This window comes from Mesoplodon mirus (genome assembly GCF_964341445.2).
Source record: "Mesoplodon mirus genome assembly, chromosome: 4".
Classification (NCBI taxonomy): domain Eukaryota; kingdom Metazoa; phylum Chordata; class Mammalia; order Artiodactyla; family Ziphiidae; genus Mesoplodon; species Mesoplodon mirus.
The window spans coordinates 113,088,159-113,094,158 of NC_138979.1; the positions used below are offsets into that span (position 1 = coordinate 113,088,159).

The 6,000-nt window shown below is 40.4% G+C and overlaps 1 protein-coding gene across 1 annotated transcript in view; it reads right to left on the reverse strand.

Annotated features, from left to right (window-relative positions):
• HNRNPC (heterogeneous nuclear ribonucleoprotein C) overlaps window positions 1-4,535 on the reverse strand; it is a 47,217-nt gene extending 42,682 nt beyond the window's left edge. Inside the window, exon 1 of the mRNA XM_082619429.1 lies at window positions 4,399-4,535. The gene's annotated coding sequence lies outside the window, so the exon portion shown is untranslated. The remainder of the gene's footprint in view (window positions 1-4,398) is intronic.
• Window positions 4,536-6,000: the final 1,465 nt, after the last annotated feature.

The window sequence follows — 6,000 nt, forward strand, 5'->3', positions numbered from 1 at the left end:
ATTTTGGTAAAGCATACATCCCACTGGGATGGGGAGAGCTTCTATAGAATCATCGCCTCTACCAGTGCCTGTCCTCACAATTCTTCAATGTCAGCAGGTGCCTAAAGTTGACTAAATATGCACCTGTATTCCCTTAAGGGTCTCAAAAAAAGGTCCACATTCGAACATTCAATCTGATAATCAGCAGTTTGGGCAAAGAAAATATAGAAAAACCATGTCAGCAGAGGAAGAAGTGAGCAAATGTCAAATATCAAGATTATGAAGCAGATTCATGGGTTTTAAGTCCATGTAGCTTTTACTATGATACAAACTGAAGGGGAATGGTCTACCCTGAAGATACATACTAGAAATGACATCTAGTTTCAAAACCAATAAGTGGTCAAACCAAAAGACCTGACAGAACCTATCAGGGGGAAAGATGATTTAAATAAGGAGCACATTAACACCCTCAATAACAGAATGAAAAAAAAATCAAATGAAGGAAAAAAGATTATTATGGCTACTGAATATTTAATGTCATAAAACAGATGAAAAGTAAATTATGGTCCTTAAAGAATTTATTTCTGTGGTCCCACTGTTTATAAACTAGAACATACAGCTAATTCCAAGATAGGAGTTCTAAGAATCTGATACATAATACCACCACGACAGACTGGGTGTTTCATCAGCTACAACAAGATTTGCAATTAGATTGCAGGTCTTTGAGCAAGTAAGAATGATCATACCTGCATTTCAATATCCAGTCATGAGATTTTAGTCTCCTTTTCAAATGTCAGTAAACTAAAAAATTTTAAGCTGTGCTTTTAAAAAGTGTTGCTCGAGTCAATTACGTATGAATTTTGACAGCAACAGGTACTGTAACTCTAAAATTATAACTGTAAATTTTTAACTAGTAGCAGACCAGTTTAGGCCTGACATGTAAGTTACTTTTATGCTTAGACTGATGTGTTAAATTGTACAAAATGTTAAACTAAATGTACACAGAAAATGTACAGTATTTGAATGTTACCTCCTCTGAGTAACTGTTAGGGATGTTCAATTATGGTGAAACATTCAATTTTCGTCTTTGGAGTCACAGCCTGAACCTGGTACTCAAAAATTTCAGGATATGTTATGTAACTGTGACTCATCTACAAACAAATCCTTTGCACCAGTGTTACAAGACATAAGCTTAAAAAGCAGCAACTGGGCTTGCCTGGTGGCGCAGTGGTTGAGAGTCCGCCTGTCGATGCAGGGGACACGGGTTCGTGCCCAGGTTCGGGAGGATCCCACATGCTGTGGAGCGGCTGGGCCCGTGAGCCATGGCCGCTGGGCCTGCGCATCCGGAGTCTGTGCTCCGCCACGGGAGAAGCCACAACAGTGAGAGGCCCGCATACCGCAAAAAAAAAAAAAAAGCAGCAACTAATGTGAAAACATTTACATCTTTCAAAATCAAGAAGCAGTCTCCCAAGATGTTAAGGTGATGAGCTACCACTCATAAAAGTGACCAACTAACTTCAGCACCTAACTGTAATCTTTGTAATTAACAGTATACCTAGTTTATACTTTGTCAAATCCCTGGGAGATTTGGATCCTTCTTCTAAAGGGGTATTCTCAAAGTAAGGGCTGCCAACCAGCATCACGTGGCACTTATTAGAAATGCAAATTAGCAGGGCCTACCCCAGGCTTACTTAATTAGAAAGTGGTGGTGGAGAGCTCAGCAATCTGTTTTAACCAGCCCCCTGGCTGATTCTAATGTCTGCTCATGTTTAAGAACTACTGTGTGGAGTTTAATAAGGAATCTCTATCCTCTAGTTAAGATCGATATAAAATAAATACGAGAACATTATAACATATCATAGTAAATGCTATATTATACTGTAAAACCCTATAGTAATCCTTTTCCCCTTTATAAACCCCAGATTTCCAATATCTAAGAGAACACATGCAGTTGTCACCGAAGTCAGTTCTCTAGTAAATCTATTATGTACAAAACCTTAAACTTCCCTAATCCCAATGAGAATGAATGAGTACATATTAAGTATGACCACATAATGCTCCTCAAAGATAACTAATAAAATTACTTGAAGACAGATATTGTTAAGGCAGTTACCAGTAATAACTAATATACAAAAACTACTGTCAATAATAAAACTGTTTCTGTACACTTTTTAGCTTTCTGGCAACAAATGACATTCTGAGTTACAGAAAGTAGAAATTAATACAGGTAAGATGTATAAGCCCCCTTGTAAGTATAAAACTGCATTCCAGAAAGTTTAACTGATTTGCCCGTCAGGTAATAATCAACAGGGCGGGAAAAATCCAGTTCTCTTAACTCCTAGGGCAAGGTTCTTTCAACCGTCACATTCACCACTTAAATCTCACACATTCACCAGTTAATATAATCAATCTTTAAGATTAGAATTACTAGCTGTTTTGGAGTTAATTCCTTGTCTGTTTCTAACAGCAATTCCATCCAAAACAAGGTCCAACGCTATGTGAAACCCTCTAGAGACGTAATCACAAATAATAAGGTGTGTTTACAAAGGAACAGCAAACACCACCAGGCCTTCCCCAGGCATGAGCATGGGAAACAGAAAAAGGTCAGAAGACCTGTAACTTACTCAACCTTCTTAAATCCTTCCTCTCTCCAACCAACACGTAAATGTTACTTATGCCTATCTATTTGAAATCAAATCTAGAATTGTTTCAGATATTAATTTTGTGGCCAAATCATTCCAGATGAGTATTAAATCAAAGGAAGTGTTACCTTGGTACATGCTGATCCTAAGGAATCCATATTTCTAACATCTCAAGGCAAGAAAAGTGCCCTTCAGTTAATTTCAATTCCCATCAATAGTTGTTCTTAACTACTAATTTCTTACATTTCTCATTATTTGCCAACAATACATTAGGTGTATGGTTTCCTAAATTAACCAGTCACTGCCCTTATCTCACTTCTAACAGTTCTGCACTTAACTTTAGCTTTAAGTCCATGTAATAATATACTTGGGCTTTTTTTTTTTTTTTAAAGGCAATGCTTTTGATCCCTATTACAGTATTTACATGGTGAGGGGTCAACAAATGCATAGCTATGTAGAATAAGAGTACTTTTAGTTTCTATCAAACACGTTTCCTACGGCGTGAATTTACCCCACAGTATTGGTTTAAACTGTACTTAATATTACTTTTTGTGACAGTAACACATTATGAAAAATAAAATCAACTAAATCTTAGACAAGGGTTAAAAAAAGCGATTTCTTGGATAAGTCAATGTGATATTACTTATAAACCTATGTAATTTCTACGAACTTAGCAAAAAACTTTAGTAAGTTTCAGGACCTAGTAAGTAGTAAGCACTGTAATACTTGCTTAAAAAAAGCATATAGTTATGCATTTTTGCCAAAGTTGGGATGGTCTGGAAAATTAATGCCAGAGTATCCTGAAAGTCAAACTTTATCATCTTAGGACGTTACATTAATAATAAACGCAATTCTCGTAATTTAACATTTTCCCAAGATAATTTGGGAATTTCTAGTTACCGCTAGTGTTGTTGTAATTAGGTTCTTGTAAAGATTCAAATATAGTAATTTTAATACCTACTATTCCAATAGGTAAAGCCACTTGACTTAAGCTGGTGGCCAAATTCCTTACTAGTTCTGCTACTGATTTAATATGACCCTGGCAATCAACTTTCACGCCTCGGTTCCTATCTGAGAAAGATAGTAATACCTACCTCAAGCAAGTTCCACTAACTTATATATTTCAAGTGATTTGTAACCTGCAGATAAAAAGCCACCTTTAATTATTACTGTTAATACGTAAATGAGATTACAATTTAAAAAATGAAATTGAAAATAACCATTTCGAGGTCCATCATTTCTTCAGAAAGCAGTAAAATAAAATAATCAGTAAAATATTAAATCTATTGTTATAATATTTACTATTCTTAAACCCTGAGGTGCCCTCCAGAATTTAGAAGCTTGCGTTACAATAAATATCTGCTTGATAACCCTCCCCCACCCCCCGCTCAATACTGAAATTTAACAGGAGGCATCGGCACTACATTAACTTGAACTACATTAATGAGCATCTCGATCGTCCCTTTCGTCATCTCTTAGAAGTCTTCATGGTCATAGAAAATAAAAGGACAGCATACGTTAACGCAGGAGAGCGAAAAAGAAAAGGGCCATTTTCCCTGCCGATTGTGGCCTAGAGGACACTAGGTTAAAAATCTACGCAAGGGCTGAGGCCTATAAAACTCTCGCGCGTGTTAAGACCTAATCCCCCAAAGCAAATAAAATAAATGGGGGCCTACGTACTTTACCGAGGGAAGGGTTCCCTCGTCTTCTCTCCTACACCCCCCCTCGCGTTCCCCGAGAAACCCAGCGCCTCCCCAGCTTCCGCCCCTCCACTTACCAGGAGGGGGAAGGGAGAAGAGATTCGATTCTGAATCTCCTACTCCCGAGTTCTACGCGAAGAAGCCGACTGCTGCTCGAGGTCCGCAACACAGCCGCAACCGCTCAGCCTTCGCCTCTTCACAAAATGGCCCCCGCGTCTCCTCTGCCGCCGAGGCGAAGGCCTAACCCCCGCCCCACTCCTGGGAATCCTCCTATTGGCTGCGACTTTTCTCGCTCCCGCTTCTAATTAGACAGTTTTACAGTTCCTCACAATTCTATCCAATCATAATTAGTAGTGGGTTAGACTAACCTAGCGAATTTCCACATGCGTGAGAGAAGCTAGTTTGTAACTGGTCACTTTTCCTGTCATTTATCGCCTGAGAAATGCTTATTGGCCACTGTACCTGACGGAGCGCTGGGTGGAAACTTGCCTTTGTACCGCGCACCGCTTCACATCCGGGTATCCGGAAGGTCTGATTGGCGGCCGCGGGATCCTATCTGTGCTCCTCAGAGAGCCTAGTAGAAGGCCCGCCCGGATCTCGGAATTCCCGCGGCGGAGGGGGGGAAGGGCGGGGAAGGATTGCTGGGTTTTGTTTGCTAGCGGCTGGGAGGATCCGCCCTTTCCCCGGGTATAGGTAAAAGGAAAAGCTCTCTAAGTTAGTTCTCTGTCCTGCGGTGTGGATAAAGAAAACACTTTTCTTAGAGTAGGGGGGGAACTAAAGACCAGAAAACTAACCAGCCCTGCAGTTTTTCCAACCCTAGAGCTCCTTCCTGGACACTTCTCAGCCTGTCAAGCCCTTCTTCAGACAACCCATGTCTCGGCCAAAACAACTGACTTCCTTACCTCTCCACCACAAAAGGTAAAGAAAGTCCAAAATGCTGGCCTGCAACATACTACAGCACCCATCCTCTGGCCCCAAATCATCTCACTAATACCCTACATGTCAACCAAATTGGCTTATCCGGCTAGCTCTCCCCTGCCTGTCCCCGAAATCTGGTCCCTTAATTCCCCTCACCCTGAAATGGCCCGTCCCCCACCTACTGGCGTCGTCTGCACTGCAGTCCCTCTGGTTGTATTATAGCAGCCATGCACGCAATGGAATAGGACCAGCTGTGCTGGGAATGAAAGATATTTCTCTTTGTAGTTAGGGCACGCAAGATGCAGAACACTAGAGAATGTGATACCATCTGTATACATTTTAAGGAATATATGCATATGTGAATACAGTTGTATGCATTAGTTTTGAATTAATTCTGAATTTCAGAGAGGTTCACAAGGAAACTTACCTGTCAAAGGAGAAAATTAAGACAATTTAGTAACGAGTTTAATCTCCTTTACTCAAAGGAAAACAATCCATGGTTTGAAGAGTACAGTGACTCACAAGCCATGGAGCACTCCCCCAGGGAGTTTGAGCAAGAGTGAGTTTTATGCAGCATTAGAAGCGGCAAAGGCAATCAGGGCGGGATTGGCTGGGGTTGTGAATATGACCTTATTTAGAAAGATTAAGGAACAAGGAAATAAGTATAGAGCCCAGAAATATGGCGTTTGAGGATTGGCTGACTGGATGTACTGCGTCTCTGGTCAAGCTGAGCCTTTACAGGAACATGAAGTTTCGGTTTG